Source organism: Betta splendens, chromosome 2 (assembly GCF_900634795.4).
Source record: "Betta splendens chromosome 2, fBetSpl5.4, whole genome shotgun sequence".
Classification (NCBI taxonomy): Eukaryota; Metazoa; Chordata; class Actinopteri; order Anabantiformes; family Osphronemidae; genus Betta; species Betta splendens.
In genome coordinates, this window is record NC_040882.2 from 12,815,061 (window position 1) to 12,842,706 (window position 27,646).

Sequence of the window (27,646 nt, forward strand, 5' to 3'; positions counted from 1 at the left end):
CAGTATGGGGGACCACAGTGTGACACTGTGACCAGGCTGGACCGTCACATTCTGAGAATGAGCCACTGAGACAGAGATCCAGCCTGAAACAAACAGCAGAGACAACGTGAGTTAGTTGTTACAGATTTTAAAAGACTGTTTTTAGTTGAGTGTGTGATCCAGATGTTGAGAGTGTTGTTGGTACTTACTGATGCTGCAGATAACGACATTATTGATCCAGATGAAGGTCTTCATGGTGCGACTGGTCGTAACTCTGCAGTGTCTGTAATATAACTGTGCTCCAGGAAGGAACTGTCTGCTTTAGAGGTGGAGCCTTTTTAACTGGCCACATTCATGTTACCATTAAAACCAGTGAGGATCAGTCCAATTTTAAAAAACTTACAACTTCATGATAAAGTTGTGAACGTCAACCGTGATAAAACCTGATGTTCCTGCATGTCTGACCTTGTTTATTGTCAACTGGTTCCCACTGCCCCAGTACAGAAAGCTGGCGACCAACTGGACAGTTTCCACCATGAATATGAAGAGACGTCACATGTAATCATGTCTTTAAATCCACTGCTGTGAACTAATGTGAAGTGTCTTGTTAAGAAGGCACCTTGTGGGATCAAACTGGTGACCTTTTGCTTCAGGCCAATGCGCTGCCCATTGAGCTACCAACAGTAAGACTGCAACATGGAATAGACCAATAAGCAGCAGGTTTCAGTTGAAGTTCCATGTCTTTTACTTTAGTTTGCCTGAAACATTGTAAATTGAACCTTTCAGTCAAACATCATCTTCTGTGTCACTGATCTGCATTTTATTGTGCCTCGAAGCTCACTCAGCCTCCACATATGTGCTCTGATAGAACAACAGCAAAATGTTCTTGCTGAACGTTACAGAATTTGGTACATTACAATAATGTGATGTGGTTGTTAATAGTGTAGCAGTAACGTCTTGTTGCTGCTAGTTTGGGAATCTCAGCTTTTTGTGACTATTTAACCCCCTTCCAGGTTTTATTTTGTTAGTTCCTGTTCTCATCTTCCACCTTCATATTTTACTTCCTGTCACGAGTGTTCTCAGCTGTAATTCATCTCCTAATGCAGGCCTGCATTTAACACTGTTGTTCTCACCAACCAGTTGCCAGATTGTCTGTTGTCGTCGTTTCCGTCAGTCAGTATTCCAGCATTTGTAGCTGTAAGTCTAGTCGGTCTGATCTCTGCTACCCGTTCTTAGACTCTGCCTCTGCCTTTTCCTGATCGGTACTTTGCCAGTTTGTTGGATTACCTGTTGTTAACCCACGACTGTCTGACCATCCTGCTGCCTGCTGTTATTAGATTTATTATTATTAAAGCAGCTCTAAACTCAGACCTGTCTGTGAGCTGTGCGTTTGAGTCCATCCCTGAGTGAAACCTGACAAAACATGTTGTAGCTGCAGCAGAGTCAACGTTTTCATGAGACTAAAGAGTCGTTGAGCTGCATCAGACATGTTTCACAGGTTTTATAAATGTGTTTACACCCAGTGCAGATGAACTAGTCTCATACTCTGTGAATCTCATTTCTGACCAACACTTCTGCTTTCCACTGCTCTGCAGAGCTCAGCCACAAACATACCTTATTTTATAAATAGATCCAAAAACTGTTTGAAAAGAGATTGTACTTTTTATGTAGCACCACACTAGGTTTCAATGAAAATGTGCAGCGCGTCAGTTTAGCAACTGACTCCAAACTGTGTGTGTGTGTGTGTGTGTGTGTGTGTGTGTGTGTGTGTGTGTGTGTGTGTGTGTGTGTGTGTGTGTGTGATCAAGATGCAGCTTCCATCATCATGTGTCATTAATGTTTTTTTTATAATGACAACAAATGTGACGAAGCTGAAGAAAGTTAAATAATCTGCCAACATGACAATATATTATCACATATCAATAAGTGCCATCATATTTAGAGGTGTAGCTCATTAACATCAGGTCACATTTTCACTGGTAACTACAGTAATGTGCAAACAGAGATTTTGAGTTTCACAACAAAGTTAGACACAGTTTTCTGGTTCATCTTAGATATTTTTATTATAGGCCTCATTGTTTTTCTACATCGTATTGTCTCTTCATGTCAAACTAGTGATGTGTGTCTCACTCAGCCCTGCTCTGCTGCAGACATTCATCAGTCTGTCACCAAAGTCAGGTCATAATAGGAGGATGGAGTGAGACATGAGAGGATCATGACCTGAACCACGTCTGTATGTTCACTCACTCATTTCTCCCTAGTTTCAGTAAGTTCCCATCAGAACACAGCAGTAGATCAGTCTGATAAGAGCAGCAGTTGCTCTGTGAGTCTATCTGCTGGCAGCGTAAGTAACATGAGTCTCCACTTGTCTCTGTGATGCAGGTCTCCTGCTTCTTACTGCTGGTGAAAACACACTCAGTGCTGCAGCCTTCAGGTCGTCACAGTCCACATTCTGTAAATCAGAGTAGAAACACTTAAATGTGACCCAAAGAAAACAAAAATATTTGATATACTATCAGTATTTGAAAGTTGATCTTTACACAGAATTGATTGAGATTCACCTCATGTTGTTGTGGATCTTGTTTTTCACCAGAAGCTGAAACAAGGAGACACATTAATACAAAAACTGAAACATAATTAAGGGAGAATGTATAAATTATCATTTTATTTTAATAAAGTACCTGCTTGACGTTTTCTGAGGGAAACAACCAGAACAGTGACGACCACGAGAAGAAAAACAGTCAGACCACCGAGGATCAAGCTCATCACATATGTTGTTTTATTACACTCTGCTAAATTAAATAAACACATTTAAACTACATTAATCTGCAAACGAACAAATTGACAGAACAACTGAAAACTTAAAGACAGTCTTACTTTGAGACATTGTGTCCAAGTCGTTCTGAGTTTCCTCACTGCCTGTTGAAGAAACATTAATGATTCACTGTCTTGTTTGATAATAAATTTAAATATTTTTTAGTACAATTATTAGCTATTCTAAATAAGAAGAACAGAGAAGTTAGTGTCATATTCTTACCGGTTACGTTTAAATGTATCACATAGTAAACGTTGTGTCCTCTGTTGAAAAATTCACAGAAATAGATTCCAGAGTCGGATAAATTAACATTTTTGATTGTGAGAAACACTCCAGTTATATTGACTCCCCCTTGAAAGGTTCCATTATTGAATCCATCACAGAACTGAGCTACTTCAGTAGGTCTGGAAATAAGACAGATGCAGCTGGCTGTGGTCTTATTGATCAGTCTGGACCAGGTCGTCACAGTGTTAGGAGTCAGTATGGGGGACCACAGTGTGACACTGTGACCAGGCTGGACCGTCACATTCTGAGAATGAGCCACTGAGACAGAGATCCAGCCTGAAACAAACAGCAGAGACAACGTGAGTTAGTTGTTACAGATTTTAAAAGACTGTTTTTAGTTGAGTGTGTGATCCAGATGTTGAGAGTGTTGTTGTTACTTACTGATGCTGCAGATAACGACAGTATTGATCCAGATGAAGGTCTTCATGGTGCGACTGGTCGTAGCTCTGCAGTGTCTGTAATATAACTGTGCTCCAGGAAGTAACTGTCTGCTTTAGAGGTGGAGCCTTTTTAACTGGCCACATTCATGTTACCATTAAAACCAGTGAGGATCCGTGGTGGATGAATACTAGATTGAGGTGAATGCACACTACGATCTGACGGAGAACTGAGGTACGGACTGGAGACTAAATACACTGAGATAATTACTAAACAGAAACAGCTGACAGGGCACGTGACTAGAAATGTAAAGCGAAAACTAAAACCGGTAGAAAAAAAACAGGAAATTTTAAAATCAAATGGCAGACAAAAGTCCTGAAAGAGATAAGTGGAAAATCACTTAACAGGCCAACAGGTCATATTTGGTGATGCCGTTTGGCCTCACTAAGGCACCAGCGTTGTTTCAGGCGTAGGTACATTATGTTTTGAGAGATATGGTTAATAGGTTTGTTTTTGCATACTTAGATTGGTTTTCATCCACAAACTAATGGTGAGACTGAACGACTCAACCAGGAGATCAAGTCGCTTCTCTGCTGCACAGCATCGATGCATCCGGCTTCATGGGCTCATCAGGTTCCATGGATAGAATATGCCCACACTCCCTGCCTGCCTTTACATTGGTGTGTCCTGCTTTCAAGGTGATTATCAGGTGCCTGTCAGCTGAGCAAGGGACTCGGACGTCCTCCATCAGGGGGGTTCATCTGGCACAGCAGTGATTTTGTTTTTGTGTTCTGCTTTTGTTTTTAGGTAGAGACATGGTTTTAGTTCCCGCTTTGCTGCAATTTCTGTTTTTCTACATTGCTGTGATTTTTTGTTGTTAACTCAATGGCTTTGTTCGGCCACAGTGAGTTTAAGCTGTAATTCTTTAGATTTTTTTGGTTCTTTGCTACTTTTACCGCATGCATATGTTGACTAGAATCAGTTCTTTGATTGAATATATATGATAATAATTTACTTACTGTACTTTTAAGTATTTGAATGGCAGTTTGTTTGCATAATTTACACTAGAAAACACAAACATTCATTTTTATGCATTGCTCTTTTTTTCAGGGAAGGCAAAACACAAAAAATTTCCTTTTGTTATGTCCGTGGCCAAAAACGACCACAATGAGATTAAGCTGTTTTTTGCTCCTTTCACTGCATAAATATGTTAACTAGAATCAGTTCTTGTATTGAGTGTAGAATATTAGTATATTTTTACTAATTTAAATAAACTAATATAAGAAGTACCACAACGTTCTTGTAGTCCCTGTTGGGTCCTCTTTCAGCTACAGTAGTTTTTTAAGTTTTGTAACAAATTTTTTAGCCCTCTAATAAATAATCGAAACAGTACGTTTTTGTAAAAAATCTATTGGCTGTAATAAATAATAGGCAGTTGTGTACATTTCCTAACTTGAAACTGACAGCAAGACTTCCTGGTTTTGAGTGAGTTGCATTTGTCTCTGCATGTACAGCACAACATCTCTAATTGTTGAAAGCAGGAACATGTCTGTGTGAGAGTAGCACACGTTTTGTTGTTTGTGGTTAATGCAGAGCTGAAGGCCAGTCCTCATATCTCTTGATCTGAGTTGTCACCACAGAATGAACTTGGCCGCTGTGTGGAGGGAGAACTTGACTCGCTGCTTGTCCATATTTGGTAACACAGAAGACGATGCCTTGGTATTTATGATACTCATTTCTAATACAAAACAGTTACAACAATGAATAAAGCTTGTTAGTTTATGTAGACTTCACCTAAATGTAGGTTTTAGGTAATGTTTTTTTTTGTGATCATGAGTGACTTTTACTCAGCTTCAGTTAAACATTTCTTCCTGGTGAGTCGTTGTGACATCTGACTCACACTACTGTCTCTGGCTCCTCTTCCATCAGTTCAATTTACATTCCACTAATAAACGCACATCAATTAAAAGCAGAAATACCTATATCCATGTAAATAAAGAATTATCACGTGTCTTCCTGTGTATTGTGTATCTTGTCCCTCCCGTGATAGATCATTGGTCATTTATGTTTTTTCTTTTTTTCTTTTTTTTTTTTTGTTCTGTCCAGCAGTTTAGCAAGCAGCATATATTACGCTGAATGCCACATTGTGATGGACAGCTTTGCTTTAACAAGAACAGTATATATAGAATATATATACTCTTCCTGATTGATGGTTTATTTAATGGTTTATTTAGCTAATCCAAAATGTGTGTGATGTTGCTGTGTTGGTGGACAGGTTAGGTTTCTGCTTTAGGGTGTGTATGCGGGAGGGTGGGGGTGGGGGGGGTAAGGGGTGCAACCAGCTGCTGAAACCAAGCAAATCTGTTAAGTAAACAATCGGAGCAAAAAAATAAATAAAAATAAATAAATAAGAAGCATGGATGTACCTTAGGCTAACACATTCATAACTAAACAATTTTTGTACTGTGGTTTACCTTGGAGATTAATACTAATACCAATAAGGTATGTGCACATACTAATACAAACATATACATACAATATACATACATGTGCATTATTATACATATCCCATACTACTTAATAAAAGTCATGACATACAACACCACAAATTCCATATTCACACATTATTCATATTGGTAGTGATAAGTATCAGTAATACTTACAGTTGGATTTGGAAAGTGTCCCACTACAAGGTTAGTAAGGCTGTAGCTTAACATTATTCACCCAAAGGGTGAGGCAGACGTTGGTGCATGAACAATGCCACTTGTGGAAGCCAGGGTGATGTGAGGGGCTCCGCCACTACGCCCATCCAGCAAGCAGAGGAAGGAATCCCAGCAGCCAGCTTGCAACCCAAGCTGCCCACACAGAGCCCCCCAGGCAGAGCTGCAGCAGCAACAGAGACAGCACCCGAGGCCAGAGTGGGCCACCGGGGGTCAACGCTGTCCGCCCCATGAGAACCAGGGGCAAACACTCCCCCCGGCGGGAGGGTCGGCCCGAAAGAGTAGAGCCCGAGGACCCACGGTCCGTAGGGAGCCCGCCAGAAGATGCCCCCGCGCCCAGAGTGGGGCCCGCCCCCAGTCCACCACCCCCACATGGGCGGAGCGGGGCCTACCCCATCGGCCCGACCTCATCCCCTGGCGCCACAGCGGCCTGCAGCACAAGGCCAGCAATTGGTGAGGTCAGCAGAAAAGAGACCACCCAGGCAGACGATCATCGTACCCCGGGCGAAAAACCGGACCCCCCACACTTCAACCGCACCACACGCATACCAACTCACACAAACACAGACGCATACACCCACCCACATGTGCAACACACATCATCACATCAACACACACACACACACACACACACACCATAGACTCTCTCACAACAAACTAGTCAATCATACGTGAACCAATGCACTCTCAGATACATTCTCGCACCCACACCATTCGCTTGATCACATTCGTGGGGAGGGTAGGTCTCCGGCCTGCCGTCCATGTGGCCCCAGGCAGGGACCGCAGCTCCTCCCGAGCCCCGACCAACCCCCCCAACCCGGGGGAGGCAGAGGGCAGTAGAAAAAGGTACCCCAGAACCCTGCAACCCAGCTTGGACGTGAGTGTGTGGAACTAAAGTGCACTGAAGGTGGGTGACACCTCCAGGAGCACAACCGCTGGCTGACGGTGTGTCCCCCGGACAGTGCCCCCCTTCGCCCTAAATGTCTTTTTGCAGTTAAAACTGGGTGGTGATCTCTCCATCAGGGCCAGTGGCCGAGGCCACAACTGGCCTCAGCCCCAGGCCCCAGTGAAAGAGCCCACCCCCGGCCCTAAATGTATGTGTATGTAGCTAAGTATGAGGAACTTTGGGAGATACCCAATTCTCCGGGGGGTCCAGCAGACAGAGCCATCAACGGGAAGGCTCCGTGTACTGTCCCCCCAGGAAGGAGCCCCCAGATTCCTGGACAAGTGTGTATGACTAATGCAATTAAAACTGCAGAGCATCCCACTTGGAAGGGACAGAACCACTTCCCAGTAGCCCCGGTCCCTCCATCAGCAGGACGCCCCTTGCAGACCTAAGTGGATGAATGCGGAGAAATGTAGTTGGGAAGCAGAGCACCAGGGTCCGCAGAGCCAGGTTCCCGACTGGCTCTGCTACCTATCCCATCACCCCCCACAACCCCCAGCCAGGAAGGGACAGCCGAGACCCAGGGACCGCAGTACTACTGCCCAGGCGCCACACGCAGCACAGCCAGAGCCATCCTCACCCTTCTTTCACACTTACCCATTCTCTCGCTCAAGTATGCCCATGCTCGCCCCGTGTAGTGTGACACTCAAACCCACACACATACTCTGCGGTTGTGCATTGAGGGCCAGCCTCCGCCCAGGGCCCAATGAAGGTTCTAGCCTGAGTAGTCCGCCAACCCCCCCTGCAACAGGCCCGAGCAGTTACCAGAGGGCGTCGGACCGCTAGGGCAGGCAGCGCCCCACCCGAGCAGGGGCAGCGCCCCAGGGGAGAGACACCCCTCCGGGCACAGGCAGGCACCCCCAGAGGGAGTCCCCCGGACTCAGGTCACCCAGGTCTCCACCCCCAGGTCCGCCCCCGCACACCGGCAGGGAGGCCCGCCTCCGGCTCCCCGGAGACAGGCACACGCCAACCCTCAAAATGGTCCCACCCCGGCACAGGGCCGCCGGTCTCAGCAGCCACCACACCCCCGCCGCAGGGGACCCATGCGGCCAGCCCAGAGTCCACCAACCCGTTGTCCCGGTTCCTTAGGCAGGCAGGCACCACCAACCACTAGTCACCCCCCCTCCACTGTGCCAGACATGACGCAGCACCCGAGCCCCACGCATTCTTACCTGGAAATGGAATCAATCAGAGTATAGTTTTGGTCATTGATTTGATGAAGCAGACAATGTGTCTAAGGTGGTATAATCTAACAAGCTGTTCAGGTATTGAGTAATGCTTAATTTTTTTTAGTTTTCCAGTTCATGAGGATGATTTTCTTTGCGACACAGAGGGCAGAACGAAGTGTGTGTGATGAGTTTGTCTCTAGATCAAGCCCACTTAGATCTCCTAGAAGACAAAGTGCAGGGGCTGCTGGGATTGGACATCTTAACTGGGTTGACAGGTGTTCACATACTCTTTGCCAAAATTGCTGAACAGGTGAACATGACCAGAATGCATGTAGGAATCTATCTGCTGTGTTATCTGTACAGTGAGGGCAAATATTTGAGTTTGTGAGACCCATTTGGAACATCCTTTGTCCTGTATAGTGAGTTCTATGAAGAATTTTGTATTGTATTAGTTGTAAATTTGTATTTTTTGTCATTCTGAATAAATTAGAACATATGTTATTCCAGAACGTGTAATTAGTGGTGATATTGAGATCAGCTTCCCATTTAGAGATCGGAAGGCTCACTGTCTGGTCTACATTGGAAATTAAGATATAGATTTTGGATACTGTCTTTTTCCCTGATATATCAAAAAATCGCTCTATTACTGGTGGTGGTTGCATGTGGATGGCAGTATTCTTACTTTTTGCATTAAGTATTGACTTTAGTTGTTGGTATTCTAAGAAATTGGCACTAGTGATTTCATAGTGAGACACTAGTTCTTCAAAAGAGGTAAACTTGTCTCTTGTGAAAACATGTTTCAGATGTGTTATCCCTTTGATATGCCAAGTTGGAAAGTGTATTGCCTTTTTGTTTTGTATGATGTCTGGATTGTTCCAGAGAGGTGTGTTTTGGCAAAGAGTACGCGAAAACCCATTAATTTTAAGAAACTCCCACCAGGCTTGCAGAGATGCTTTTATGCTAATGTTCTGGTAACAACTATGATGTTTGATTTTGGTGCTGATAAAGGGCAGATCTGCAACTTTAATATTTCCACAAAATGTTTGTTCAATGTCTATCCAGGAGGAGTCTGCTGGCATGGGTTTTATCCATTTGTGGACATGGTTCAGTCTATTGGCAAGAAAATAGTGGTGGAAGTTAGGTAGTTCTAGGCCGCCGCAGCGTCTGGATTTTTGAAGAGTTTTTAAACTAATTCGTGGTGGCTTGGTTTTCCACAAAAACTGTGAGATGTAGGAGTCTAATGTCTTAAACCACGCCTGGGCTGGCTGAGTTGGAATCATTGAAAATATGTAATTAATTTTTGGCAGGATCATCATTTTTATGGTGGCAATTCTTCCCATAAGTGAAATGGGTAAGGACTGCCATCTTTTAAGGTTGGCTTCTATTTGTTTTAATAATGGATTGTAGTTTAGATCAATAAGCTCTGATAGCCTAGACGACAATTCAATGCCCAAGTATTTAATGTTCCCTGAATGGAGTGTGGTAGAGGAGATGTTAGTCACCTTAAGGTTTAGTGGTAGCACTATAGATTTGGTCCAGTTAATAGAGTACTCTGAAAGTCCTGAGAATTCATCTATGAGGCTGATAGTTGTAGAAAGAGACGTCTGTGGCTCCAGGAGAAACAGTAACACATCGTCAGCATATAAACCTATTTTATGATTTACTGATTTGGTCGATATTCCAGTAATTCCTTCATGCTGTCTTATTGCTGTGGCTAGAGGTTCAATAAATATTGCAAATAGTGATGGGGAAAGTGGGCAGCCCTGTCTTGTCCCTCTATGCAGAATAAACCTTGGTGAGATCTGGTTGTTTGTTCTGACTGCAGCGTTTGCTGAGTTGTATAATATTTGGATCCAGTCTATGAATGTTTCCCCAATGCCGAATTTGTGCAGAGTGGCTAAAAGAAACTTCCAGTTTACTCTATCGAAAGCTTTTTCTGCATCTAAGGAGACGATGGCTGACTCTAGTTTATGGATGGTGACATAATCAATTAAATTAATTAGTCTGTTCATATTGTTAGTTGACTGTCTACCTTTAATGAAGCCTGTTTGATCAGAGTGAATTATATATGGAGTGATTTTTTCTAATCTTCTAGCAAGTGCTTTACACACTATTTTTAGATCTACATTTATTAGTGAAATTGGTCCATAACTCGATGGGAGTGTAGGGTCTTTTCCTGGTTTTTGGAGCAGGCTTATGAAGGCAGAATTCATATTTGTGGGTAATGAATGTTGTTGTTTAATTTCAGCTAACATTTTGTAAAAGCTGGGTGCCAGCATGGACCAGAAGATAACAATGAGTCTAGAGTTGTAGATTGTTCTTCATTTAGCTTTGGCAGTTCTAGTTTATTCAGAAACGCCTCTATGGCTGAGGTGGGTGGATCTATTTGGGACGTATATAACTCTTGGTAAAAGTTTTTAAAGGTATCATTTATTTCATGGGGATCACGAGTAATGTTGCCTTCCTTATTAGTTATTGAGTGGATGATTTGTTTCTCTTTATTATTTTTTAATTGGTTAGCTAGAAATTTACCACATTTATTAGCATGGTCAAAGTTCTCCCAGCGTAATTGGTCTATCTGAAACTGAGTTTTGCAATCAATTATATTATTTAATTTCAGCTTTATATTCTTTAGGTCTTCTAGGACATCATTGGTTGGAAAGGCTGCATATTTAATCTCTAGAGATTTTATTTTTTGCTCTAATTCTAATTCAAGTAACATGTCCTTTTTTTTCTTGTGTGATGAATATGAAATAATTCTACCGCGCATAACTGCCTTCCCAGTCTCCCAAAGAACACAGGGTGAGATTTCCGGTGTATCGTTGATTTCTATAAAGGTTTTCCATTCTCTCCTGACATAACTGATGAAGTCTTGATCATTGAGTAATGATGTATTAAACCTCCAATTCCTGGTTGATGGTGTGGCTGTCTTAATCAACGAAATGGACATTGGTGCATGATCACTGATTGTGATAGAGTGAATATTGGTGTCAGAGACATCTTGTAAGACTGAGTTATTTACTAAAATATAATCTATACGGGAGTGAGAGTGGTGAACTGGTGAGAAAAAGGTATATTCCCTGGATGTAGGATGAAGAGAACGCCATGTGTCACAGAGACCGAAATCATCCATGTACTGTTTTAAGGTCTGTACTGATTGCCAGTTCCTGTTGCTCACAGCTTTGTTTAGCCTGTCCAACTCTGGGTTAAATACTAAATTAAAGTCCCCTCCTACTATAAGTTTGGAACCAGAGTGAGCAGACAGTGATGTGAAGAAGCTGTGAAAGAAAGAGGGGTCGTCAGCATTAGGGCCATACACATTAGCTATGCAATATTCAATGTTTCCTATCAAGATATTAATGATTATATATCTCCCTTCTGGATCTACAATGGTATCGTTATGCGTAAAGTTAATCTTTTTATTTATCAGGATGGCGACCCCTCTTTGTTTAGAATTGTAACCGTGGGACAACATGTGGGAACTCTGCTGATGCCAGAGTGTAATTTATAATTTTGGGAATATGAGTTTCCTGTAGTAAAACAATGTCTGCTTGTAGGGTTTTCAAATGGTTAAATATTTTAAATCGTTTCTCCTTCTTATTGATTCCACGTACATTCCAAGTGACAATCTTCAGCGGTGTCATATCTTACCTGACTGCTGTGGATCACTAGTCTTGTGTGTATGTAGTGTGACAGACTTTAGGTGTGTGGCTAACCTTAAGTACCTGTGTATTCTGAGTTGTGTGTTATCTATGTATGTGCACGTGTTTCCCCTGTGCAGTAGATGTTTGTGTGTGGCTGCTGGAGGGCTACATAGCTGGCTGACTACGTGGGAGAAGAATAGAGAAAAGAAGGATGTAGACAGTGTGGAGTAAAAGTAGGTGAAGGAAAAAGAGTAAAGGGAAGGAAAATTAAAGTGAAAGGGAAGTGAGTGATTACGTATGGTGAGCGCTTTGCAAAGTGAGTGAGTGAGTGACATTAGAATGACAATAAACATTTATATGAAACATCTGCGAGAGAACGAGTTTGAATACTGGATGTAAAGTTATAACACATAGTTGCATTGCATCTATTATTTTTTTAACAAACCTTATACATTAAACCATTGTTGTTACATACCACCTGCTAGTACAGCCACGGAGTTGCTTCCCGGTCCCGGTAGAGCTCTCCGTTGACGTACAGTTTGTCGACGCTGATGACAGCCCTGCAGCCTTCTGCCATGAACCTCTTACGGATGGGGAACAGTCGGCGGAGGCGGTCGAGGATCTCCTTGGGGAACTGGTTGTTGACGCTGTAGTCGGTTCCCTTCAGCTGTCTGCCCCGGCTCTTAACCAGTTCCTTCTGCTTAAAGTCATGAAACTTGGCAACGATGGGTCGGGGGCGCTGGCCATCCGGTCGTCTTCCTCCAAGTCTATGCGAACGGTGGAACGCCATCTTGTCGACAACTTCCGCTGGAATCTTCATCTGTTGTTTAATGAAGTTTTTAATTGTGGTTTCCGTGTTTTCCTCCGCCTGTTCTGGAATCCCCGAGAACACCAGGCTGTCCCTCATGCTGCGGGCCTGCAGATCGATGATACCTTCTTTTATTTTTTTATTTTCGGCCGCTAGCTCAGCCACATCCTCCGTCAGGGACTGCACCGTTCCTTTCAGGGCCTCGTTCTCGGTGGCGAGAGAAATCACCTGCTGCTGGCTAAATTCCAGGGAGTCGCGGAGGGCCATAAACTCTTTGTGGAGGAGTTCCACTAGCGCCAGACGTGCGTCGAAGCTTGATATTTTTTTCTCGATTGACTCCAGGATGTCCGTGATGTTTTTATCCGCCGAGCTAGCTCCAGGTGACTCAGGTGAGTCAGACGGAGGGGAACGCTTGTTGGGAGCCGTCTCCTTTTTCCCCATTACCAGACGCTCGAAGCACTCGTTGATGTACTCGAAACTTTCTTCGGTGTTATCCAGTATGGTAGGGTGGATGATTATTTTCCGTAAAATAAGGTAGTTATTTATTTAAATTGGCGGATAGTTTGTCGCGCTGTGGTTTACTACCGGTGTCGCGCCGCCTTGTTGAATTTCTCGTGCTGTTCTCGCAGAGTCTCGCGTTCTCTCACAGCAACGCGTCTCCCCGGGTTCGGAGCAATTTGAATCTTCACCACCAGACAGAAACCGTACCGTATTTATGTTTTTCTAAAGATGTACTATATGATATTGGGTTGTGATGATGAGAAAACCTGTGATTTTCTTTCTTTTTTGACTATGTTCACAAATATTGATTAGGTTTTAGAGCTTAGTTTAATGTTTAGAGCGTTGACTTCAGAGGCCTCAGTTGTAACCAGACCACAATGGGCTGCTTCTTCCTCTTCACTGTACATCTTAGTCACTTCTCCCCCACAAATCATTTCTTTCCCGTTATAAGGTTCCTTTTCTGTGATGGATTAAATTTGCTCAGAAAAAAAATCCACAAAAGTCAGACACAGGAACATCAACAGAATCACATGGCGGCCACAATGTAGTTTGGGTGTTTTGGGAAATGGACCTGCAGATGTAATAACTGCATAATTCAGGTCATCTGAGGTCACATTCTGTGACACAGAGTATCACAGAGGTTGGTATGTCTGGTCTTACAGTCTCAGGTGACTGCTTTGTCTACCAGTAGCTGGTGTTTTGCCCCCTGTTGTTACTACCAATTCCTTTCTGGGCACTGCTCATGTATTGATCCATGTGCCTGCTCATCTTGGCTGCTATGATGCCTGACAGGAGCTGCCATGTTGTGCAGAGGCAGGTTATTGGGCTGTAGTTGGATGGGACTGCACCCTTCTGGGGGTCCTTCAGGATCAGGACTGTTTGGCCTTCTGTTAACCATTCAGGGTAAGTTCCATCTACTAGTAGGTTGTTCATTTTTGCCGCCAGGTGCTCATGGCGTGAGGTTAGCTTCTTCAACCAGTAGCATGGATCATGTCAGTGCCCAGTGCTGTCCAGTTCTTCATACCTGAGACTATTGTTATATATTGTTCAGGAAGGTTGCTGTGTTCTGCTCTCAAGTCCACCAGTCACTGGGCATTGCTGTTATGTAATGCCTCCTTTTGCCATATGCTTTTCCAGTATTCTTCAGTGCCTAGCCTTGGTTGTACAATTAATCAAAATCCTGTTAGGCAAAGCTAGTAAAGCAATGTAGCTAGACTCATTTGGATGGGAATCTTCATCTATGTTGATTTAGAAGCAGGTACCGCAGCTTAGTCTTGTGACTTTATTACCTTTTACTCACACACAGTTGTGTTGCAGTGACTGGTGAGCACTCCATTAACTCTCCTCACAGCTGGGTTGTGAAGGGTTGTGTATAAGAAACAGAACTGGACATTGCCACTGGTCAATCCTGCCATATGTTGGTGTCAGGTTTTGGTCTTGTTTCCAGTTGTATTTTTGAAAGGTCTGAAGTGTTATCCATGTTGTTATGTTTTGGTTCCAGTTTCCATTTCCTGTTTTATGTTGAAGGACTTCCGGTTTCTGTTCATTGTGTTAGTTTCCGCTTTACTCCCGGTCCTCATTACACACACCTGTCTCAGATAAGTAATCAGCCACCCGGATTTAAGCACCAGTAGTCATCACAGTTATCCGCCAGATCGTCGCACGCGTGTCGTCACTTTCCAGCAATCGGTTGTTCAGTTTACCTCGTCTTCGACCCTGTTCCGTGTTTCCGGCTGTTGTTTCTCGCCTGATCCTGACCGGTACTGTACTCTGTAGATTCTGTTACTGAACCCTGCCTGTTAACTGGACGTGATTAAGCCTGCTCCCTCTGTGCCTCAATCTTTGTGCCTACACGTGTATGACCTGGACTGTCTACAATTCTGGTATTAAATCCTTTTACTCATTCCATCTGTCTTCTGTGTCAGCACTGCACCTTTGGGTCCTCTTTCTGCCGTTCCGTGACAGTTGGTGCATGTAAGAAGTGGGTGTACAGAACAGAGTGCTATGCGTGATCAGGATTCAACTCCTGCATACTGTAATTATTAGTATGTGGTAAAATAGGCCTATTAAACAAGATGTGGCAAACAACTGTAGTAGACTTTTTTATTAACAAATGTATCAACCTACTGTCATGACCTTTATGAGATGTAGTAGACACAGATGTAATACTTAATTCTACATACTGTATGCATTCAGTCTACGATATTTTAAACATTCTCATTTTTAATCTCATCATGTTTTGCTGAATTTCGGCAGTTTTGGCTCTTAATTTGAGTTGCACAAAGTTCTCACCACAATAGAAAGTTTCCTATGATTATCATCTACTAACAGAGCAATGATAGAAAATGAAGCCTTGGTATTTTAGAATGAAGACATGGGCGAATACATGTATATATACTTGATGTACAGTATACATCAAGAGCATCAGAGCTCAGCTAACACATATTACTTGTGGTGACGTTGGTCAGAAGACAATAGATCTGTTCCCACAGCCGCCTTTTCTTTGACCTCAGTTTTTGACTTTAGTTCATTCTGCTCAGACCACACTGTGTTGTCTCTTCCTGTGTAGTGTGTATCACACTCCTCCCCTGACAGACATCAGATTCTTCCTCTCTTCCTGTTTGACAGTTAAACATCACGAATATATTTTCAACACGTGTACTTGTTCCTCTCACAGTGTGTAAAAATGAAACTTGAGTTTATAAATAACAAGTGTTAATTTTTAAACAGGCTCAAAACAAAAACCCTTTGAACTCTGTACACCCTGCTTCCTTATTGTTCCAACACTGCGTGCACAGGGTCTTGAAATGCTCACATAATCTGTGCATTGGTGTATTAATCTTCAATTTATACACAAGCCCTTCTCTGCTCAAAGAACAGCCACTGAAATCAGACAGAATGACAGAATGAGAGTATCATCTGTAGAAGCTGTAGTCTGCTACATGCGGTCAGTTTGTAAAACGCTGTCTTGTTCATTGTTGTTGTTCATGTACATGAACATTTGTCTGTCTGAAAGGAAACAAGTGAACTGCGCTACACCTGAAATAAACAGACAGGATGTTGTCAGCTTTGTGTGTGCGAAGTATGAAAGGTGGAAGTAGGTTTGTGTTACTTCCACAAAGAGCAGAGGAGGAAAACATGTACAACGTATGTTTGCCTCTGTTGTCCAGTTTATTCATTGTGTACTAAAACAGGCTTCATTACCAACAACAGCATTTCACTATCATCACTACTTGGTCTGACTGTTTGTCGAGCTTTAAATGTTCTGTGTATTTTCACTTTTGCACTTGAGCATTAGATGTGAGAGAGCACCTCCGGCGTCCACCACCGGGTGTGGGGATTACCACCACGACAGGCACCGGAGACCCTGCGTCCACAGCTCCGAACGGACCAACCTCCCGCGGAATCTGGTCGACAGAGGGTTCAGCCAGGCGTTCCCAACAGACCCACACAATACGTTTGGGCCTGCCAAGTCGTTCCAGCCTCCTATCCTGCCAGCGGATCCTACTCACCACCAGGTGGTCATCAGTTAGTTGACAGCTCAGCCCCTCTCTTTACCCGACTGTCCAAAACATGGCCGAAGGTCAGGTGAATCGACTACAAAGTCTATCATCTACCTCTGGCCTAGGGTGTCCTGGTGCCATGTGCACCGATGGACACCCTTATGTTTGAACATGTTGTTTGTTATGGCCAAACTGTGTCTAGCACAGAAGTCCACCGGGGAAAACTCCAACACATGGCGACTAAGCTGGGGAGCTATGAGCAAGCCCACACCAGCCCGCTGCCTCTCACAGCAGGCAACTCCAGAGTAGAAGAGGGTCCAGCCCCTCTCAAGGAGTTGGGTTCCAGAGCCCAGGCTGTGTGTGGAGGTGAGCCGGACTATTTCTAGCTGGTACCACTCGACCTCCTGCACAAGCTCAGGCTCCTTTCCCCCCAGTGACGTGACATTCCATGTCCCAATAGCCAGATTGGTAATCCAGGGATTGGGTCGCCTAGGCTCCCGCCTTCGACTGCTGCCCAATCCACTTTGCACCGGCCCCCTACGGTTCCTCCTGCGGATGGTGGGTCCACTTGAGGACGGCCCCACGTCGCTCTTTCGGGCTGTGCCTGGCCGGGCCCCGTGGGAATAGGCCTCGGCCACCAGGTGCTCCAACCGTATGCGAGCGCCTGGTGGCCAGGCCTCACCTTGGCTCTAGGGTGGGGCCTGGCTGGGTCCCGGCTGCGCCATACCGGGCGACGTTTCTGGCCTTGGTCGTCTGCCTTTAATAGGGGGGTTTGTGAACCGCTCTTTCTCTTTTTTTTATTCATTTGTACATTTATCAATATTATATTTTTATTTTATACATATTTAATTTTTATTGACAGAAATTCTAGACGGGGCGGCACGGTGGGTAGCACTGTCGCCTCACAGCAAGAAGGTTCTGGGTTTGATTCCTGGAAGCGGCCCTGGTGCCTTTCTGTGTGGCGTTTTGCACGTTCTCCCCGTGTTTGCGTGGGTTCTCTCCGGGTTCTCCGGCTTCCTCCCACGGTCCAAAGACGTGCATTAGGTTGCTTAAACTCTCTCCATTGCCCGTAGGTGTGAGTGTGTGTGTGAATGGTTGTCTGTCTATGTGTTGCCCTGCGATGGACTGGCGACCCGTCCAGGGTGTACCCTGCCTCTCGCCCATAGTCGGCTGGGTTAGGCTCCAGCACCCCCGTGACCCCGCATTAGGGAATAAGCGGTTTAGAAAATGGATGGAAATTCTAGACGCAGCTGGGAGCTGGATGAGGTGTGGTTCAGGAATCACATGATTGCGTCTCTGCTTTTTGCGGATGGCGTCCTGCTAGCTTCATCGGACAGGGAACTCCAGCATGCAATTTACAGCTAAGTATGAGGTGGCTGGGATGAGAATTAGTTCCTCCAAGACTGAGGCCATTGTTCTCCACTGGGTAAAGGTGGTTTGTGTTGGAGGAGAGTGATTGCCCCAAGTCAAGGAGTTCAAGTGTCTTGAGGTCTTGTCCCTTCAGTGAGGGAATGACGGAGCATAATGTGGTCAGTGTACTAGTCTGTCAAGGTAAAGAGGGAGCTATGTTTCTCGTCTGGCCTGAGAACACCTTGGGTTCAACCGGAATGAAGATGAAGGTCTTCATGGTGCGACTGGTCGGTAGCTCTGCAGTATTATTACACACTCTATTCTCACCCTCCGCGGGTGGTCTCATCCACTTTCCAAGCTCGGGTCCTCTACCAGAGGCCAGGGAGCTTGAGGGTTCTGCGCAGTATCCTTGCTGTTCCTAGGACTGCACTTTTCTGGACTGAGATTTCGGATGTTTTTCCAGGGATCTGTCGTAGCCACTCCTCCAGTTTGGGGGTCACAGCCCCTAGTGCTCCGATCACCACAGGCACCACTGTGGCCTTCACCTTCCAAGCCTTCTCCAGTTCTTCTCTGAGCCCTTGGTATTTCTCTAGTTTCTCATGTTCCTTTTTCCTGATGTTGCCATCGCTTGGTATTGCCACATCCACCACTACGGCTTTCCTCTGTTCTTTGTCCACCACCACAATGTCTGGTTGGTTCGCCATTACCATTCTGTCAGTCTGGATCTGGAAGTCCCACAGGATCTTGGCTCGCTCGTTCTCTACCATCTTGGGAGGTGTTTCCCACTTTGACCTTGGGGTTTCCAGTCCGTACTCCGCGCAGATGTTCCTGTATACTATGCCAGCCACTTGGTTATGGCGTTCCATGTATGCTTTCCCTGCCAGCATCTTACACCCTGCAGTTATGTGCTGGACCGTCTCTGGGGCCTCTTTGCACAGTCTACACCTTGGGTCTTGTCTGGTGTGGTAGATCTGGGCCTCTATGGCTCTGGTGCTCAGGGCCTGCTCCTGTGCGGCCAGGATGTGTGCCTCTGTGCTGTCCTTCAGCCCAGCCCTTTCAAGCCATTGGTAGGATTTGTTGAGATCAGCCACTTCAGTTATGTTCCGGTGGTACATCCCGTGCAAGGGCTTGTCCTCCCATGATGGTCCCTCTTCCAGCATCTCATCCTCTGTTCTCCACTGCCTGAGACATTCACTCAGCACGTCATCTGTCGGGGCCTTATCCTTGATGTACTTATGGATCTTGGATGTTTCATCCTGGATAGTGGCTCTCACGCTCACTAGTCCTCGGCCTCCTTCCTTGCGGCTAGCGTACAGTCTCAGGGTGCTGGATTTGGGGTGGAACCCTCCATGCATGGTGAGGAGCTTTCGTGTCTTAACATCTGTGGTCTGTATCTCTTCCTTTGGCCACCTTATTATTCCAGCAGGGTATCTGATCACTGGCAGGGCGTAGCTGTTTATTGCCCGGGATTTGTTCTTGCCATTGAGCTGGCTTCTTAGGACTTGCCTTACTCGTTGGAGGTATTTGGCTGTTGCCGCATTCCTTGTTGCCTGTTCAAGGTTGCCGTTTGCCTGTGGTATTCCAAGGTACTTGTAATTGTCCTCAATGTCTGCTATTGTTCCTTCTGGGAGTGAGACCCCTTCTGTGTGGATTACCTTGCCTCTCTTTGTCACCATCCTCCCACATTTCTCGAGTCCGAATGACATCCCGATGTCCGAGCTGTAGATCCTGGTGGTGTGGATCAGCGAGTCGATGTCTCGCTCACTCTTGGCGTACAGCTTGATGTCATCCATGTAGAGGAGGTGACTTATGGTGGCCCCGTTCCGGAGTCGGTATCCATAGCCAGTCTTGTTTATTATTTGGCTGAGGGGGTTCAGACCTATGCAGAACAGCAGTGGGGACAGTGCATCTCCTTGGTATATGCCACATTTGATGGATACTTGGGCAAGTGGCTTCCCATTGGTTTCAAGGGTGGTTTTCCACAACCTCATCGAGTTTGCAATGAAGGCCCTTAGAGTTCTGTGGATGTTGTACAGCTCCAAGCATTCAGTGATCCATGTGTGTGGCATTGAGTCATAGGCTTTCTTGTAGTCGATCCAGGCTGTGCACAGGTTGGTGTGTCGCATTCTGCAGTCTTGGGCGACTGTTCTGTCAACCAGGAGTTGGTGTTTGGCTCCTCTGGTATCCTTACCAATGCCCTTCTGTGCTTCGCTCATGTATTGACTCATGTGCCCACTTATCTTAGCTGCGATGATGCCTGACATGAGCTTCCATGTTGTGGAGAGACAGGTTATTGGCCGGTAGTTGGATGGGACTGTACCCTTTGTGGGATCCTTCATTATCAGGATCGTTCGCCCTTCGGTCAGCCATTCAGGGTGAGTCCCATCCCTTAGCAGCTGGTTCATTTGTGCTGCCAGGCGCTCATAGGTTGCAGTGAGCTTCTTTAGCCAGTAGGCGTGGATCATGTCAGGGCCAGGTGCTGTCCAGTTTTTCATACCTGAGACTCTATGTTGGATGTCTGCCACTGTGATAGTCACTGGATTCTGTTCAGGGAGGTTGCTGTGGTCTTCCCTCAGATCCACCAGCCACTGTGCATCACTGTTGTGTGATGCCTCCCTTTCCCATATGCCTTTCCAGTACTGTTCAGTTTCCAGCCTTGGTGGGTCTGCTCTGTTGTTATTACCCTGCCATTGAGAGTACACTTTCGCAGGTTGTGTTGCGAACAGCCGGTTTATTCGTCCGGCTTCGTTATCTCTGGTGTATCTCTTTAGGCGGCTGGCCAAGGCTTTTAGCCTTTGCTTGGCAGTTTCGAGTGCTTCAGGTATGGTCATCTGGCTGTACCTCTTAGGCACCTCTCTGGGCCTCTGTCACTTCCCTCCGAGCTGCCTTGATTTTTGCCTCCAACCTTCGTTTCCATGGTGGGTATTGTTTCTCTTATAGCCAAGCACCTCTAGGATCACTGATGCTGAAGCGTATATCGGCTCATTGGTTTCTGTGATTGTTGTGGTAAGGATCGCTCTCAATGCTGCATTCACATCTTCCATGAGACTTTCTGATGGTACTTCACTTAGCCGTTGTAGTGGGGTTCGGGGTTGCCTGTTTAATCTCGCCATGATCTTATCTTTCAGGTCAGTTGCTGCCTCGCTCAGCGTATCTGTGCTTATTGGGGCTTCGTACCCAATTTCCGGCGTCTGACCTGGCGTCCTGGCTCCCCCTTGCCGTAGCATTTGTGTTGTATCTCGTCAATCTCAAGTTGTGATAGCAGTTGCCGTTTGTGGATGTTGGAACTGAGCTACTAGTTGCTTCGCAGTCAGGCTTGAATGTGGGTTTCTCCGTTCCCATTCGCCACACATTCTTTTCATGTAACCCCTCTGACTAGGGTTATTTCTTTCTTGTTGTTGTTTCTTGTTCAAGGAATTGTCTACTTTAGAGGTGGAGCCTTTTCAACTGCCCACATCCATGTTGCCATTAAAACCAGAGACTCAGTTCAAGTTTAAAAAATATTCAACCCCAACATAAAGTCGAGAACCTCCACCGCGATAAAACCTGAGGTTGTTGATGTTCCTGAACTTCTGACCTTGTTTATTGTCGACTGGTTCCCACTGCCCCAGCACAGAAATATAACAACCAACTGGGGTGTTTCCACCGTGAATATGTTGCAGAGCAGTGACCTGCCACACATGGAGGCCCCCTTGGGAATTAGAATCAGAATCAAAATCAGCTTTAATGGACAAGTTTGCACATGACAACAAAGGAATTATCTGTGGTCTGATTAGAATTTTAATTATAATCAACTACACAATTGAATAAACAAATAAACTGCAGCTTTCTTTGTCATATTCAACTTTGGTTATTTACAAATATTTATGTTTATGTCTGTGAGAGTTATTGAGTCACTGTATTGAGGTTAGTTCAGAAACAGCCTGGGGGAAGAAGCTGACTCTTGGGGGTCCAGCAGTTGCGGGTCTGTGACGCCCTTCAAATGCCTCAGTAGCAGCTTCTCAAAGTTCTTCATGACCACAGACGTCAGGGCGACAGGTCTGTAGTCATTCAGGCTGGTGATGGTGGACTTCTTATTGAGGGGCATGATAATGATCTGTGTGAAGCAGTTGGATACTGTAGACAGCTGCAGAAATTGCTGCTAGAGCCTGAAACATACATTTAACCTTTCAGTCAAACATCATCCTCTGACTCATTGATCTGCATTTTATTGTGATGTGAAGATCACTCAGCCTCCACATATGTGCTCTCATAGAACAAGAACAGAATGTTCTTTCTGAACGTCACAGCCAGAGTTTGGTACATGACAATAATGTGATGAACTGCTCCGTGTTGAGCTTTAATGACTAAACCTTTCCAGACAGATTCAGCAGTGATGTGGTTGTTAGTAGTGGAGCAGTAACGTCTTGTTGCTGCTAGTTTGGGAGGTGAACTGTTGTCTCAGCTCAATGATCAGATCAGTGTAGAGACTCATGTTGTGTCCTGGCTTTTGTTCATGTTCGTTTTATTTGTGTTCAGTTGTGAAGCTGTAAACTTGTCTCAGATCTGCTGGTGTGTGTTCTGGCTGCTTGTTGAACCAACGTGTCATTTCTGTTTCCTGTCATTCAACCCAACTGATCATAACATTAGTTACTGACACTAACTTGTTGAGTTGTTTCTACTCTGATGTGATTCTGTTTTCAGTGAGTGACAGCTCTGAGTTTTTAGTATCATCGTATCAGCTGCATTGAACAGTGAATGTATCACAGTGGAGATGAATGGAGCTGCGGCTGCTGCTGTAGTTATGTTGCTGTGATGTGTTAAATGTGTTGTAGCTCAGAGTTTTTAATGGTCAACATTCTCAAATACTACACATTCTAACCATACCTTTTCAACAGAGGAGGACCCTTGTTCCCCTTGACACTGGGCTCTACCTACCCATCAAACAAACTAGGCCCCTAGTGCTGGTGTCTACATGAAGGTGTTCTCTAAGGATCTGTGTTTATGACTAACACAATGTCATACAACTGGAGAGAACATGACACAGCTGGAGGTTTAGTAGTTGAGTCTAATACAGGCAGTGCAGTTTTCTAACCACAACAGAGCATTAGACAGACCAGTGGAACAAAATGTGTTAGTATTTATTTTAGACACAAATAAACAGGTAAAACTAGATAGATGCTGGTTCATAGTTATTCCTACTCTAGTACATGTAGAAATGTTGTAAATACTTTAATTTCTATCGTCACAAAAACAAATAGAGAATAAAATATGATACTAGGTTTGTTTTGACAAAAAAATTACAGATTCTCATGAGCATCGGTCACAGTTCATTTGCAGCTTGTTATAAATCAGTCCTCAGTTTGCTCTGACCTGTGTTTGTTGCTTCTTCAGTCTATCTAGTAGCAGAATACACAACGTTCGGCTCCACTTCTCTTCGTCTTTCTTTTTGACGGAAATTCACTGCTGCGTAGTTCAGTTCATCAGAGGCTGGATTCTGTAGAAAGGAGTAATTAGTCACTGATCTCACCAAGTGGAAGCATGAACCAATGACAGGACACGTGGTTAAATAAATGGAGTAAAATAAAGACTAAATCACCTCCTGCTGATGTTTTTTCTGTCCCTCATTCAAAGCTAAACAACAAAACATCATTGACATAATATTAGATAAGATGTAAAAAATAAACCAAATGCAAGAGAGGAACAGCTGTTGTCATTAAGTACCTGCTTGAAGTTTTATGCGTGAAACAACCAGACCAGTAACGACCACGAGAAGGAAAACAGTCAGACCACCGAGGATCCAGCTCATCACATATGTTGTTCCATCAGTTTTATTACACTCTGCTAAATTAAACACAATTAAACTGCATTTATATGCAAACAAACAAATCAACACAAAAACTGACAGACAGTCCTACTATGAGACTCTGTGTCCAAGTCGTCCTGAGTTTCCTCACTGTCTGTTTACAAAATGAAGGAACATTAATAAATGGCTGTCTTGTTTGATAATAAATTTTAAATATTTTTTCATGATGAAGAAGATCAGAAAAGTTAGTGTCAAACTTACTTACTTACTGATGCTGCAGATAACGACAGTATTGATCCAGGTGAAGGTCTTCATGGTGCGACTGGTCGTAGCTCTGCAGTGTCTGTAATATAACTTTGCTCCAGGAAGGAACTGTCTACTTTAGAGGTGGAGCCTTTTGAACTGGCCACATTCATGTTACCATTAAAACCAGTGGGGATCAGTACAAGTTTAGAAATGTACAACAAGTCATGAACGTCCGACGTGATGAAATCAGAGGTTGTTGATGTTCCTGCAATTTTTACCTATTTTATTGTCAACTGGTTGCCACTGCCCCAGCACAAAGTTATGGCAACCAATTATTTCTTTGTTTCTATCGTGAATATGAGTAGACATTGCTGCATGCACTCATCTCATTAAATCCACTGCTGGGATGGTACAATTTGAATCTTCAGGTTAAATGTACATGTGGACCCCTATGAACGCCAAGCCCTAATTTCTGGCATTGTAGGTGTGTGTGTGTGTGTGTGTGTGTGTGTGTGTGTGTGTGTGTGTGTGTGTGTGTGTGTGAGAGACAAATGCTTTGTCTGTGTGTGTTCAAGTTGCATCTTCCATCATCATGTGCCATGATTGTTTTTACAACATATACTGTACATCAAATGTGACAGAGCTGAAGAAAGTTAAATAATCTGCCAACATGACAATATATTATCACATTTCGATAAGTGCCATATGTTTCCTGATATGTTTTCTTCCTACAGCCCCGGTTAAATCTTCTAAGTCTTTTGAAAATTGTTTCCACACATCAAAACAGCAGCTATCACCCCAAAGCTAAAACAAACTGCTGTTATGACGTGTCTTCCACCCCACCAGGGGGCGTCTTTTTGGTTTTGTGTCTCCTTGGTTTGTTGTTTGTGACATCATTTCCTGTAATTAGTTTATTGGGTTCACCTGTATTAGTTTGTACTTAAAGCCATAGTTTGTGCACTGTCTTTGTCAGTTTCCTGGATGTTCACCAGTTTGTTTTTGTGCTTTGTGTTTCTGTCCTGCAATAAGGTTTTCATTTAGCTGTCATGTTTGGTTCCAGTTTTCTGTTTTACTTTTTAGTACTTCCGTTTCTGGTCACATTATGTCAGTTCCCGCTTCACCTCCCGGTCCTAGTTACGCACACCAGTTGCCAGATTGTTGAGTTCCCCGACCACTTTCCAGCGTTTCCAGTATAGCTACCTTGTTGCACGATCCTGTCTGAACCTGACCGCCGATTCTTGCCTACACCCTGTCTGTACCTACGCCTGGAGATCTTGGTAACGTTCCCGACTGTCTGACCACGATTTTGTCTACTCCTAATCTGTACCTCTGCTGAGCTCACTTGTGTACCAAACCCTTGCATGTCTTCTGGATCCGATCTTGCCCGCTCCTTTTTGTGCCTGAAAACTGAGACTTGATGTGTATGACCTGGATTGCCTGACTACGCCTGAACAATAAACGCTGTTTATTTACCGAACACCTCGTCTGCACTGTGCAGGTGGGTCCAACTTCTGCCGAAGCCTGACAACACCCAGCTGACCTTTTTCGACCTCTCAGTTCTTTCTGCAGAAGAACAAGCGGGTGAATTTGGCCACCACCTCTCTCACGATTATTCTGTGATTGTATTATTTCATTCTATGTAATAAATTCATGTGTTAATTTGTGCATAAAGTTGAGTCCGTGTGAAATCTCTAACAAGGTCGGAACATGAAATACACGACAAAAAACACTAGGAACACGAAAATACAAAAGGAAGCATGGCGAAAGGTACATGCGTGGTAACATTGAAAGACTAGTGAAGGTCGAGTGAATGAGGTTGTCAGGACTCGCAGGGAGTGGACAGGAGTGAGGGACCCAAACGCACAGCTCAGGAGACAGACTGATAATGAACCAGGTTTATTTGGTATAAACCAAGGCGGCAGGCAAAAACAGGACAAACCAGGTCGCCATTCCTGCCCCTGTTGGCTCCAGCACAGGGGCTGACGCAGACTGGAGCACAGGCTGACTCCGCTTGTGACTCCTCATAATAATCAGGCTTCGTGCCTGATGTGAAGACGAAGCCGGAACCAGAGACGAAGACAAACATGGAGACGTGGCCGGAGCCGAGCCACCAGAAACCGATGCAGGCGTGGCCGGAGCCGAGCCACCAGGAACCGATGCAGGCGTGGCCGGAGCCGAGCCACCAGGAACTGATGCAGGCGTGGCCGGAGCCGAGCCACCAGGAACCGATGCAGGCGTGGCCGGAGCCGAGCCACCAGGAACCGATGCAGGCGTGGCCGGAGCCGAGCCACCAGGAACCGATGCAGGCGTGGCCGGTGCCGAGCCACCAGGAACCGATGCAGGCGTGGCCTGAGCCGGGCCACCAGGAACCGATGCAGGCGTGGCCGGAGCCGGGCCACTAGGAACCGGGAACCGAGCTGAGGCAGACGTGGTTTGTGCCGGATCACCAGAAACCGGGGTCAGCATGGCAGACGTCGGACCACCAGGAGCTGCCTCTGCAAGCGTGGCCGGACCACTGGCGGCCGGTGCAGAGGTACCTCCTGCACCTCCCAGAATGGCTCCTGTGCACAAAGAAACGAAAACAAAAGTCTCTGCAGGACCACTAGGAACTGCAGCAGGAACGACCGCCTCCTGGAGGCCGACAGGAACTGCAGCGGAGGCTGCAACAGGAACGACCTCCTCCTGGAGGCCGGCAGGAACTGCAGCGGGCGCGACACCCTCCTGGGGGTGTCGGAAGCCGCAGCAGGCATTGCGGCAGGCGCGCCCTCCTCCTGGAGGTCGGCGGGAACCGCAGTGGGAGTTGCGGCAGGCGCGACCCCCTCCTGGAGGTCGGCTGGAGCTGGTGCAACCTCCTCCTGGAGGTCGGCTGGAGCTGGTGCAACCCCCTCCTGGAGGTCGGCGGGAACTGCAGCAGGAATTGCGACAGGCGCGACCCCCTCCTGGAGGTCGGCTGGAGCTGGTGCAACCTCCTCCTGGAGGTCGGCGGAAACTGCAGCAGGAATTGCGACAGGCGCGACCCCCTCCTGGAGGTCGGCTGGAGCTGGTGCAACCTCCTCCTGGAGGTCGGCGGAAACTGCGGCAGGAATTGCGACAGGCGCGACCTCCTCCTGGAGGTCGGCTGGAGCTGGTGCAACCTCCTCCTGGAGGTCGGCGGAAACTGCGGCAGGGGCGACCTCCTCCTGGAGGTCAGCGGAAACTACGGCAGGGGCGGGCTCTCCGAGGCCGACAGGAACTAAAACAGCGTCCTCGCAGGAGCCGACAGGAACAGAAACTAAAACGGCGTCCTTGCAGGAGCCGACAGGAACAGAAACTAAAACAGCGTCCTCGCAGGAGCCGGCAGGAACAGAAACTAAAACAGCGTCCTCACAGGAGCCGACGGGAACCTCTTCAGGGTCGACGGGAGCTGGAACGACCGCTTCACGGTCGACGGGAGCTGGAACGACCGCTTCAGGGTCGACGGGAGCTGGAAAGACCGCTTCAGGGTCGACGGGAGCTGGAACGACCGCTTCAGGGTCGA

At 45.7% G+C, this 27,646-nt stretch overlaps 1 protein-coding gene and 1 long non-coding RNA gene across 2 annotated transcripts in view; one reads left to right on the plus strand and one right to left on the minus strand.

The window, feature by feature from the left end:
* Positions 1-27,646, plus strand: part of LOC129603091 (uncharacterized) — a 506,300-nt gene that overhangs the window by 410,973 nt on the left and 67,681 nt on the right. The window lies entirely within an intron of this gene.
* LOC114846575 (uncharacterized) lies at positions 23,247-24,055 on the minus strand. Its single transcript, XR_003784054.3, has 4 exons — positions 23,996-24,055; positions 23,802-23,921; positions 23,677-23,711; positions 23,247-23,574 (listed from the first exon to the last, which is right to left on the minus strand). It is a non-coding gene; the product is annotated as an uncharacterized LOC114846575 (long non-coding RNA).